The sequence below is a fragment of the Sinohyriopsis cumingii genome, chromosome 11, assembly GCF_028554795.1.
Source record: "Sinohyriopsis cumingii isolate HCF-2022 chromosome 11, ASM2855479v2, whole genome shotgun sequence".
In the NCBI taxonomy this organism is placed as follows: Eukaryota; Metazoa; Mollusca; class Bivalvia; order Unionida; family Unionidae; genus Sinohyriopsis; species Sinohyriopsis cumingii.
This window is the reverse complement of record NC_142971.1, coordinates 70,369,610-70,382,730: the sequence shown is the minus strand read 5'-3', so window position 1 is coordinate 70,382,730 and position 13,121 is coordinate 70,369,610. Positions and strand designations below refer to the sequence as shown.

At 39.2% G+C, this 13,121-nt stretch overlaps 1 long non-coding RNA gene across 5 annotated transcripts in view; it reads left to right on the top strand.

Annotated features, from left to right (window-relative positions):
- LOC149788675 (uncharacterized) overlaps positions 1–13,121 on the top strand; it is a 45,796-nt gene that overhangs the window by 16,110 nt on the left and 16,565 nt on the right. The window contains exons 1-2 of one of the 5 annotated variants that reach the window (XR_016424200.1): positions 11,357–11,435; positions 12,710–12,892. The exons of 1 other annotated variant lie outside the window; for it this stretch is intronic. This is a non-coding gene — a long non-coding RNA (uncharacterized LOC149788675). Of the gene's footprint in view, positions 1–9,044; positions 9,089–11,356; positions 11,436–12,709; positions 12,893–13,121 lie in introns of those variants that run through there. 3 more of the 5 variants (XR_016424198.1, XR_016424202.1, XR_016424201.1) reach the window with 3 other exon arrangements.

The window sequence follows — 13,121 nt, the reverse complement described above, 5'->3', positions numbered from 1 at the left end:
TTTCAAAGTGGATAGTACCACAACCAGTGACCAGGAAGGTGGAAACACTTACCACGTACACCGCGAATTTGTACATCCTCACTATTTACCCGTCAGCAAGTCGTATTTGGACACGGTCAACATTGCTATAAAAGGAGATTTGGGACAAAATATTCCATTCACCAAAGGAAAAGTCACGGTGAAACTCCATTTTCGAAAACGGTTCTCTCACGACTCGTAAGTCATGTATCCAGTGTACCGAGGGGTTGCTCGACAACGAGGACACGGTTTAGGAGATATGCTGAAATCGGCCTTTCGTTCGGTGGCCCCAGTGTTGAAACCGATGGTGACACGCGGATTGCACGCCTTGAAAGATGCGGCACTGACGCAAGGCAAAGAATTTCTCCAAAATGTCATCATCGACAAACAAAACCCTAAAGAAGCCTTCATGAGGGCAGGCAAAAATGTCTTGCTGCAAACGGGCAAAGACATTTTAGGCCGACGAGACACACCTATAAATGCCCTGCACGCTACCGAATCAGGCATTCAGCAAGGACAAGGCAGAAAGAGACGACGAAGAAAACACCATTTCACCAGACTTCAAGCGAGAAAGGCCAAGAAAAGAAGAACCGTTCGAGACTTAGACGTTTTCGATTATTGAGAAAAGAGCCAAAAAATGATGCACCGAGAGTCTTGCGCTTGTTCCAAGACGGAACTGGATCTGTTTGCCATGCCCCCCACGATGATGACGATGCAAGAATCCCAATGGGTGGAATTTCACCCCGTCTCCTCATTGACAGCCTCAGCTCCCATCGAGTTTGAAATCAAAGGACAGCCCGAAGATTACATCGATCTGAATAGCAGTTACTTGTACTTGAAAGTCAAAGTTGTCGATGAGGACAATTCGACTCTAGATGGCGATGAGGTAATAGCTCCCGTCAACAATTTCATGCATTCCTTGTTTAGCGGAGTGGACTTGTACTTGAACAACAAACTGGTCAGCAGCAGCATGGATACTTACCCTTATCGAGCGTACCTGGAAAATCTCTTGACGTACGGAATAGACGCCAAGAACACTCATCTCAATGCCTGTGTGGTATGGGAAGCTGACGAAGCAGGCCAGTTTGAAACATTCGAAACTGATGCAACCAAAACACCAAACAATGACGGATTTGTAGAACGAAGAGACAAAATCAAAAACGGACAAAGTTTAGAACTGATGGATCGTTTGCATTTGGACATGTGGTTGCAAGAGAAATATTTGCTGAACGGGGTGAATGTCCGCCTGAGACTGAATCGTAGCAGTGCCGCTTTCCATTTGATAGGTAATACTGCTTGCAAAACTGTCATCGAGGAAGCCAGGCTCTACGTACGACGCGTAGAAGTGTTACCTAAAGTGGGTAACGACATCAGTCAGACGTTGAGCAGAACGACCGCTAAGTATCCGATCCGACGCGTGGAAGTGAAAACCTTCACCATTCCCAAGGGACAGCGATCCATGATCGAAGATCATCTGTTCCAAGGACAGCTACCCAAACGTTTGATCGTTGGTATCGTCGAAAATGAAGCCTTCAACGGAGCTTTGGCTAAAAATCCTTTCTACTTTCAACACTTTGGCGTGTCCAAGATCGAAGTCAGTCGCGATGGCAAGACCTTGTGTACCCGACCCTTTGAGCCTGACTTTCAGAAGAAGAATTACTTGAGATCGTACTTGTCCCTGTACGAAGCCACCGGCCAGTTAGGAACCAACACCAGTCACGGTATTACGTACGACGATTATGTAGGAGGCTATGCTTTGTGGGCTTTCGATTTCACTCCTGACCAAGGCAGCGACGAGGGACATTTCCACCCTATAAAATCAGGCCAGATTCGTGTGGAAATTCAGTTTGCAAACCGAGACCCTGATGTAACGGTGAACGTCCTCCTGTATGCAGAATTTGATAATACGATAGAAATCAACAGTTTGAGAGAAGTCATTCTAGATTATTAGAAGCTATGGAAGACTGTTATCCCTCTTTACCTAGTGGAGAAACTTTGGACATGAAATGTGAGGAGACCATGGAAGGAGAATCTCAAGACAAAGACGAAGAAGTTGTCATAATGAAATCGAGATGGCCAGAACAAGAAGCCCATTTAGTCTCCTGTTTTGCCAAACACTTGATCGACAAAATGACGGAATTGATCAAGAAAAATTGTTATGGATGTCAAAACGATCATCCCAGTCAAATTCAACACGATAAATGCCTGATGTTAAGTCAGGAAGAAAAATTGGACGAATATCTGGACGAAGCTTGGAGTCTCATCTCGAACAAAGACGTGTTGCACCAGTGGTATAAAGACTTGCGTGAACATTCTTGTCCACCATTAACCACTCAAGAGATCCATCGTATCGAAGCTCTCCTGAATCAGAGTGAGGAAACAGAACGAATAACCGTTTATTCGTCAGACATTTTCAAGCAAAAAGTCAGGATCGAATTGACGACTTATTATTACCTGTGAAGAAGAAGAAAACCACAAAACAATGGATACCTGGGAACTTTATTACCTTTTGAACCACAGTTCGTATACGTCTTCTTGGAATCCTGTCGTCTGTGCTAAAGATGAACTCCCTCATCGCAAACCTAAAGACCATCAAGCTTACGTGATCAACACGGACGACAGTCATCTCCCAGGAACCCACTGGGTAGCCGTCTACTTTCCTCAAGAAGGATGTGTGGAATATTTCGATTCGTACGGATTGCCCCCTTTGGAAGACGATATCATCGACTTTATGAGAAGAAATGCTCAAACCACCCGATTCAATAATGTGAAATTACAAGGCACAGATTCCTTGGTGTGTGGACAGTACTGTGTGTATTTTCTGCATCATCGCAGCCTGGGCTATTCCTTAGAACATTTAGTGACTCATTTTGATCCTCGTTCTTCTGCTAGAAACGATGTGAAAGTAGATCGATGGTTTTGTGACCATTATGCTTATCTTTTGTCTCAAGCTAGGAAACGTAGTGTCCATCAATGGCCTAATGATTTCCAACAGTGGAAATCACAATTTAATTCACAACGTTGTCAGCCCTGTTTAAAGTAGATTGTCAATTGAGAAAAAATGTTGTGTTTTGAAAAAAATTGTTTGATGTTATAATGTTGGATTATTGTTAAAAAATGTTAGAGTTGTTGTTTAGTGTTAAGTGATTTTTGAATAAAAAATGTTGTGTTTTGAAAAAAATGCCTTTGTGGTTTGTTTAGCTATAAGACTGTTGGATTGATGCTCTTTGATTTCTTACTATCCCTCTCATGACACTCACTGAACGTTCCGGCTCGAAAACCGTGTGGGGATGTTTTCCTTCACGTCCGCGCTTTGACTTTAAGAACCGGGGTTGTTTCCAGTCTAACCATCCATTGTCGACTCATCCTCCTAAGAAGATGTGCTCCAAACTAGCTAAGCTCAACGAAGCCTACGTGAATTTGCATAGGGTCAGACAGTCTGATACCGAAGCCAGAAGAAATAGAGAATGTGAGAATGTTAAAAATCACTGAAGACCTGATAGAAGAACTCTTCAGAGAAGAAATGAACAGGGAGAAAGAAGAATGGACAGAGAAGTACAGACTTCAGAGACAGCAGCAACAGCAGCAACAGCAGCAGCAGCAACCTTGAGCTGACAGAGGCTTTGTCGATTGCCGTATCGACACCAAAGAGTTCTTCTTCTCTTTCCGAAGAAGCAGACCTATTGCCAGAAAGTCTATCCTCAGAGGACATCGCATTCTTAGAAACTAAAAAAGAATGCCATAGCAAACAAAAAAAACAGCCCTTTTCAGGGCTACCCAATACTCTAGAAAAGAAATAACTATCAATTTGCGAATGTGTGTAGGTAGAGTAGTGTGAAAATAAACACTAACTCTTTTTAAAAAAATGTCAGGGTATGTGTTTGTGTGTTTGTGTTAGTAAGTGATTAAGTAAGTTGGTATGGATAGTAGATTAAAATAATGTCTTTTTTGGTGTTTGAGGTGTATATTTGGGGTTAAATTGGATTGCTTTGCGTATGTGGATAGTCTATTGAAGTGATTTATAAAAATTTTACAATAGTGATGGGTAGCATAAAAAAGTGAGTGAGTGTTTCTTTTAGGTCCGCGCGTTGTTTTGGGTCATGATCTAGGTAAGATCAATTTTCAACTCCAAACGCAAAGCTGATAGGAATTTAATTGCAGTATTTATTGACCTCGAAAAGGCATTCGACCTTGTATGGACCAAAGGCTTATTAGCCAAACTCAACCACTACGCCATCACAGGTCGAATGTTTAAATTCATTGAAAACTTCCTCGCTGACCGTAAAATATCAACCAGAGTCGGCGACACCTACTCTGAACCACACACACTTGAAAACGGTACACCACAAGGGAGCGTACTCAGCCCAACCCTTTTCAACATCATGATTAATGACTTGGACACCAACTTAACATCAAAACTAATTGAACTCTCACAATTTGCTGATGATAGTGGATTATGGAGAGCAGGAAACCCTTCCAACCACAAAGTAATCAGCGATATTCAAACAAGTTTAAACAAAATAGGGAAATGGGCTGATAAATGGGGTTTCAAAATATCCCATGAAAAAACCATAGCAGTATTATTCACCACCAAACGTAAATTACAAAATCAGTTACCCAAACTCACCATCCAAAATCAAGAAATTAAATTCGTAAATGTAGCACGATTTTTAGGAATGCATTATGACTCCAAGCTAAACTGGGGACACCACATAAACGAACTAGTCAAAAGGTGTAATAAAGACCTTAACCTCCTTACAACCCTTAAAGGAACCACCTGGGGATCCAATCAAGAAACCTTACTAGCTTTATATAAATCGTTAATTAGATCTAAACTAGATTACGGATGCCAAATTTACAACTCGGCACCGCAAAATAACCTCAAAAAACTAGATAGCATACAAAGAAAGGCCCTAATTATTTGCACTGGTGCACTACCATCCACATCACTAGTGGAACTTCAAATCTTAACTGGAGAACTGCCGCTCCACCTTAGAAGACAAGAACTCACCCTCAGATATGCAGCCAGGCTAACAACACACCCCGACACACACCCCACCCGGCTAGCTATAAATAAATGCAACATACCTTTTAGAACTAAATTATCACAAAACATACCAGCAGGGAAATTAGTCCATCAATTAGTTGAACAACTTCCTATAGACAAACTCCAATCAGAAATTGCAAATCACTATGACAAAGAACCATGGATAAATATCAACCCCACAGTTAACACCCTCATTACGAAATATGGCAATAAAAACGAACAGGAACTCAAACTAAACACAATCTGTACAGAAGAAATCAACTCAAAATATTGCAACTACATTAAGATTTACACTGATGGATCCAAAATTACAGAACCACCCAGAACAGCAGCAGCTTACGTAATCCCCGAACTTAACATTAAAGTAGGAAGAAGACTACCTAACCTCTGCTCTATATACACAGCTGAATTCTGGGCCATACTTGAAGCACTCAAATGGATCAAAGAGAACAAAATACCCCAAGCGGTAATAATAAGTGACTCGCTAAGCGTCATAAACTCAATACTTAATAACAACACCAAATCAAGAGAAAACTATCTTAGGCAAACCAATTTATTGTTAAAAATACTGAACAATAATAACTTACAAGTAGAATTTATGTGGATACCATCCCATATTAACATACCAGGTAACGATATGGCAGATATAACAGCTAAACAAAAACTAAACGAAACCACTCACATCAACCTAGATTATAGCATATGCGAACTCAATAGCATATCTAAAACCCTCATTGATAATAAATGGCAGGAATTATGGAACACAAGCACTCAAGGCAGGAAACTAAAAACCATCATTAAAGAAGTATGTAGAAATAGGAAACCACCCAAAACAAAAGGCAGTGAACAAAAATTCATAAATAGAATACTCACGGGCAAAACCAAGCTGGCTAACAGCTTCGGACAGTACATAGGACCACAACCACATAACCCTAACTGCTACCACTGCAGGGTCCCAGAAGACATAGAGCATATTTTTAACAACTGCCATACACTTGAAAAAGAAAGGGCTAAGTTTAAAGTTAAACAGCATAAAATTGGATCCCCTACAACATACCCAGAATTCTTGATGAACACAAACCCCAATATTAATCTAACATTCAAAAATATCATAAGTTTTATACACGAATCCAATCTACTCAAAAAAATCTAAGAAAGTAAATCAAAGACCAGTTAAAAGTATAACAAATCACTGTTTGGGAATTATGACGGCCGGCTCGGTCTCGTGGGTTCACAGACTGACACAGCCGTTCATAGCCCGAATAATAAAAACCAGTTAAGGACGAATATTACAAAATCACTGTTTGGGAATTATGACGGCCTGCTAGGTCTCGTAGGTTCACAAACTGACACAGCCGTTCATACCCCGAATAATAAAAACCAATTAAGGCCACAAAAAATTAAAATAGGAAAATAGGAATTAATTAAAACAGGACTCCATAATAACATACAAACAACCATAAAAGCAAGTTTTCATTCCAAACCAATAAGATAGGGAATCAAAATAAATAAGGAATTGATGAATAAAAAAAAAAAAAGAAAACGAAAAAAAAAAAAAAAAAAAAAAAAAAAAAAATACAGAAAAAAAATACTCCTAACCGTCTCCTTGTCTCTTAAAACAACATCTGGCTGAACTTTTAAATCAAGCTTCCACAGCTATTTCTACTAACATACTCAGCCAAATCCAGGCAATGTTAGCAGACGACACTGAAGAATTTGAAACTTCCACGCTGGCAGCGGCCCTGGAAGTATCATCATCCAGCGGCGATGAAGCTGATGAACCTGCACCACCTAAACAGAGTGGGAAAAAGGAAGGCTCTGTCTACCGGAATATCGGACTGGGAAAGGCAATTGATGATATCAAAAAAAGCGGGCCACTTCGTCAATGCCACAAGACCGGGTGTCCTAATGTGACGTCATCGCTGCCGACCAACCGTGGCGGGAGTCACATACTGCTTGGTTTGACACCTGGGGCATTTCAATCCAACTAAGAAACACGAGTGTGTGGTGTGACTATTCCCACTCATGTCTATTAGCCTTTCAGTCAGGTTGTTAAGGACTAGTTAGTCCTACACCTGAGTGGCTAAATTAAAAAGTACTCTTTGAGTACATAAAAGCCTGGGGGATGAGGCTCCTTTTCCTTCCCCCAGGAGTAATTAAAAATCACGCAGTGCGTGAATAAAAAAGTGGTACATGTTCAAAAGAACGAAAACCACTATAATCCAATTAACTAACTAACTCAATTTTATGTTATTAGGGGGATGTTTTCCATCACGTCCGCGCTTTCACTATAAATTGAAACTCGCTCGGCAGTCCAGCTACCCTTGTTGATTGATCAACACAAGAATGAATAGCAGAATAGTGAAACTGTTAGAACTCCAGATGCACCTGGAATATGCCAGGCGCATAGTAAACGAACTATCAGCTGAGGCTATAGTAGAAGAAGCAAGAGTGAAGAAAGAAGAGGAGGAGAGAAGAGAGAGGGAAGAAGAGGAAAAGAAAAGAGAAGAGAGGATGTCGTTCAATATTCCCGAGACAGAGGATTGGGGTGTTGAAGTGAATCATCCTCCCTCTGCGCTCCCCAGAAGAAAGGTGAAAGAAGACTGGGGAAGAAGATGCGTGTGTGGCGCAAGGCCAGGAAGGTGCAACCATTAGATAGGTGCATCTGGAGTTTAAAAAACAGCCCTTTTCAGGGCTACCCAATACTCTAGAAAAGAAATAACGATCGATTTGCCAATGTGTGTAGGTAGAGTAGTGTGAAAATAAACACTAACTCTTTTTTAATAGTGAAAGTGTATGTGTTTGTGTGTGATTGTGTTTGTAAATGTTGAAGTAAGTTTGTGTTTGTAAATGGTGAAGTAAGTTTGTGTGAATAGTAGATTATGGGTTTATTTATTGATTCTTAGCGTATGTAGAGAGTATAGTTGTGGTTATATTATATGAAATGAGAAAGTAGGGGGATGTTTTCCTTCATGTACGCGCGATGTTCGGTCATGATCTAGGTAAGATCCATTTTATGTTATTAGGGGGATGTTTTCCTTCACGTCCGCGCTTTCACTATAAGAACCCACAGTGTTCGTTGTTCAAACCATTCTGCAAAGAATAAAAAGAAGATGGCGTCAAACCAAATGGGCAAAATACAAACCTTGCAAGACATTTTAGACAACTTAGGAATAATGGAACAGATGCTAATAAGACTCGTTGAAGACCATTATTCCTATAGTCCCCATCGTGTAAAGATGGAAATTAATAACTTGAGAAAAGCAAAGGACAAGATTAGTGGTGTAATGAAAGAGATAAAGGAGGAGAAGGAGGATGAAGAGGAAAGAATAAGAATACGCAAATGGAACGAAAAAATTGAAAAAGAAGAAGAAAATGAAAAGAGGAAGAAAGAAGAGGAGGAAGAGAAGAAGAAAGAAGAGGAGGAGAAGAAAACAAAGAAAGGGAAGAAGAGTGTAGGAGATAAAATAAGAACTTGGTGGAGAAAAAGAAGAAATTAGAAGAAGAAGAAGAAAACCCAAAGGCCCTTTTCAGGGCCCCCATATTTCTCGAAAAGAGATAGCCTTTCCATTGCCTACCCCTTTTTTTATTTTATTTTTTATTTTATTTTTAAAAAAAAAAATAGAGACCCTCCCTGTTTCAATTTTACATAGACCCTATACAGTCCCAAGGGGTTTTTGGCCATGTTAAATTTACATAGACCCTATATTGTCCCAGGGTTTTTGGCCATGTTAATTCCCATAGACCCTATATTGTCCCAGGGTTTTTGTCCATGTTAATTCCCATAGACCCTATATGTTCCCACGATTTTTCTCCATGTTAAATTTACATAGACCCTATATGTTCCCAAGGGTGTTTTTAATGATAAATCCCATAGACCCTATAAGATCCCCCTTCACTACTAACATGTAAACAGTTTTTAAAATGACATTAATTTTGCAAGTTTTTTTTATATATTTTGTAGACAAATATTTGGTAGACTGAAACGTCTTTGAAATAATAGTTTGCAACACAGTCAGCCAGGTATGCTGTAATCTGTACGTTACCTAACTTGTTCATACATGCTTCAAAAGTTCACTGCAGTGATTGGCTTGTTTGTTTAAAACGTCACAACTTCGCATGGGAAGGTTAAAAAAGACATGTTGCCAAATCAGACATGCCAACTATTTCAGGAACCTTACATTGTAAGGGATTTATATAAATTTTGTAAGCATCATTCTTCTTTGTCTGATTACTAAACTGCACAAATGCACATTCATCTTACCTGTGTTCACAATGGGTGTGGGGTAGTTACCTGTCAGTATCATACAAAGGGGGCCCTAAGTGGTCTAAAGCGCTCGCCGTTCCGGACCACTGCCATCTCACCTCTGTCTGCGTGGGTTCGAGTCCAAGGCTCGGCTAGCGTGGGTAAGTGGGAAAGCCTGCCAGTAACTTCTCGTGGGTTGGTGGTTCTTCCTTGGGTTTTCCAGGGTTTTTCCTCCACCAGTTATACTGGCCGCCATGTATAGCCTATCTTGTGCTGAAAATGGCGTTAAACCCTAGAAAAACAAACTCGGTCATATTACCCGTATTCATATTTACGGTAACTTCTGTCTAGTCAATGTTATTTTGCAAATATCAGTCGGGGGCCCCGAGTGGCCTAGTGGTCTCAAGTGCTCACTGTTCCAGATCACTGCCATCTCAACTCTGCATGTTTTCTAATGGGTACGTGATAAAGTTTGCCAGTAGATTCTCGTAGGGTCGGTAGTTCTTCCCGGACTTTTCCTGGGTTCTTTGTCCATCAGTAATAATTACCGCCATGTATGGCCTATTCTGAACCGAAAATTTGCGTTAAACCCCATAACAACAACAGAAACAAATATCAGTCTGACTACAGAGATACGTATTCATATAGCCCGTGTTCACAATTAAAGAAATATATCAACTGTTAATGGAATGATATTACTTTCGGAGATATTTGCTATCCAGTATTGACATAAATTTAATGACTTAGTTCAGACAACAATGAATAAACTTCCAATCGATTTGACAGAGACTTGAGTGTAGTACGGTAATGATCATAATAAGTACTCTAGTGTATGCAATTTTGAAATGCCATTAATTTTAAGATTTGATATTGTGGAAATGAAAAAGAGCAATAGAGTATGGATAGGTAGTTTTGTATGTTTCTTCTAGTTTTAAATCGCTAGATACTATTAATTGGCATTACAATAGACAGAAGAAATACATAAATAAACGAGTAATACAGACTATTATGCATCACATTTATTTTGTGTGTTCAACTATAAGTCTTGCTTAAATTATAATGGTTATTGTTTTCAAATATACCAACTGAATTGAAATTCTGACGTACAACACATTTCATTCGTAGCAGTGTGGTAGAGTTCCTAGTGAATATCGTGTACGGCAGATTTCCTTGCTAACAATGTGGTACTGTTTCTAGTGAATATCGTGTACGAGACATTTCATTGATAGCAATGTGTACAGTTTATAGTGAATATCGTGTACGAGACGTTTCATTGATAGCAATGTGTACAGTTTCTAGTGACTATCGTGTACGACACATTTCATCGGCAGCAATACGGTACAGTTTTAAGTGACTATCGTGTACGACTACTGGTGACTAGAAGAGCTGAAAATATACGACGGCTTGCTGTCATTATTCATAAACAATGACCCGGATATGAGAGAAGATTGTGTATGAAAATGTATGTACATCGTAATCTCTTGGTAGGCTTGTCGTTTGTATATAAATTTAGTTTCTTCTGACGCTCTCACCCCCATCATTGGAACCAAATGTCCGATATTTTAACCGATCTACATATAGGCGGATAGATCAAATATTCGAGTGCATTGTAATATACATGATAGAGACGTCTATCGGGATTACGAGTTTCTTCCCTTAGAATGCAATGCCAACTAACCAATAGCATGTAAAAGCGGCGGCAGCAGATGGTGTAGGAAACCGACTTGAAATGGATACTTGGTAGGTTTTAATATCGAACGTCTGATTAATACCAGAAAGAAGCCAATGCAGCTGGAATCAGCTCACAATTAATACTTCCGACGAATGTAGTTCTATTCTATTTTTAGAACATTTTTTCCTCTCATTTTGGTGGTGATAGAGGAGTTTATTTATGCATTTTTGGTAGGGATTTAAAGGTAACTGTTTATTCTTGATAATATGAGCTCAGGGTGTTGTTGTCTGTGTGTATTTCGGCGACAGTGCACAGTGAGTAATAAGGCCTTGGTGATGATCCGGAAGTGAAATATGTGTTCTGTTTACATACTGCTATGTTGACAGTCCAGCATCTCAAAAAAGAGCAGGTCAGCCTTTGAAGAGAACTTCACCGTGAAGTCATCTTTGAAGGTATTTTAGATTAACATACGATTTGTATTGATTGACACACAGTGGAAAGGTCAGTACTGAGAAACAAAATGTAGAGAACATATAGTAAAATTAATTGTGTTATATGTCCTGTCAGGGCAGCATTGATTCAACTTTAAATTGCTATAAAAAAATTGTATTATTAACGATAGACACATGAGATTTTCACACCATGCGTATATTGACTGTAGCAATCAGAAAATATTATTAAAAGTTAAGAAATTTAATTAATGTTTTTAAATTAATTAAAAAAATTAAAAAATTAATAAATATTTTTTTCCCTTTAAATTCACAGAAGTGGTATCTGTTGGACATGACACTCGTTATTATTAGCAGCAATGTATTCCAACACCATATAGAAGTTGCAATAAACGATTTTTTCAGAGACTCACAGCGAAAATCTCATTAAATTCTGTAATAGCACCTACTAGTGGTTGTACAATATGGACAGGAAATGTAACAGCCAATGGATTATATGGTCTATTGTCATATAAGGATCCCGTGACAAACACATGGAAGAAAAAACATGTTCACAGACTGGCACTGATGGTGAAGTTGAGAAGTCTGACTATACTAAAGGAGCTATATGCATCCCATTTATGCCATAATAGTTTGTGTGTGAATGTGGATCATCTGATTCTAGAGCGTCTTTCCTTTAACAATAATAGGCAGTATTGCAAAGGTTATGGTCATTGCATTGGCCATGGTGTCTATCCAGACCGCATGATAAGGTTGAAATTGTAATTTGGAATAAATTCAGATATCATAATATATCCTTTACACCCACCCACATCCATATCAATTTATGTCTGGCATGGAAGGAAGGATGGATGGATGTGTTGAGTAATAAGGTGAAAGGAAAGAGTGTGGTCTTTATTTTAGTAGAACATGCTGGGATGACAGTGCTTTCTTAAATACATTCCTTCCTTCCTTCCTTCCTTCCTTCATTCATTCATTTAGCTAGTCTAATAAGTCATGTCTTGCCATGTCATGTTATTTCAATTTCAATTTTTTAAATCTTTATTTATTTTACTTTTTAATTTCTTTATTTGTGTTTTCATATTCAGAGAAAATTGTTTCGACCTCTCCATAGGTCTCATCAAATGGTAGTAAGTAACACAACTGCACATAACATGCGTTGTGTTACCTACGGATTTCCCCACTACAGTTTTCCATTCTGTACAATGTGTTCTTCATGGTGTCTTTGAGCACTTTCATTTTAAACATGGAATTAAGATAACTTTTTCTATCTGCAGTGTCCATTGGCTCCTGCTAAACCTTTGCATAGGAGTGATCGCCCTTGGTGTCTAGCTGTCCTTTGCAGTAGTCAGACTTCCTATTTCCTTGCTGTGTCCTGTACCTCAGATGGGCCTGTATAATATTTCCTCGTCTTGCTAGAATACGTTTCCTGGTTTGTGGATGCTTTTGATAAATTGATGGTAAGTGCAGTCTTTATCCATTGTCTCCAGTGATCTCAGAGTTCTTGTTGAAAAATTACCTCCCAAGTGTGTCACCTTTATTTTCAGTGATGATCCCAGGCTGTTATTGAGTCTGTGTATTGTTGAATGCACTCTTACATTTTTAGGTAATGAAACACTGATTGATCTGTTCACCGCCTCACATTTCTGTGTGTTTGAGTTCAGTCGCAGTCTTTCTACAACATCACAG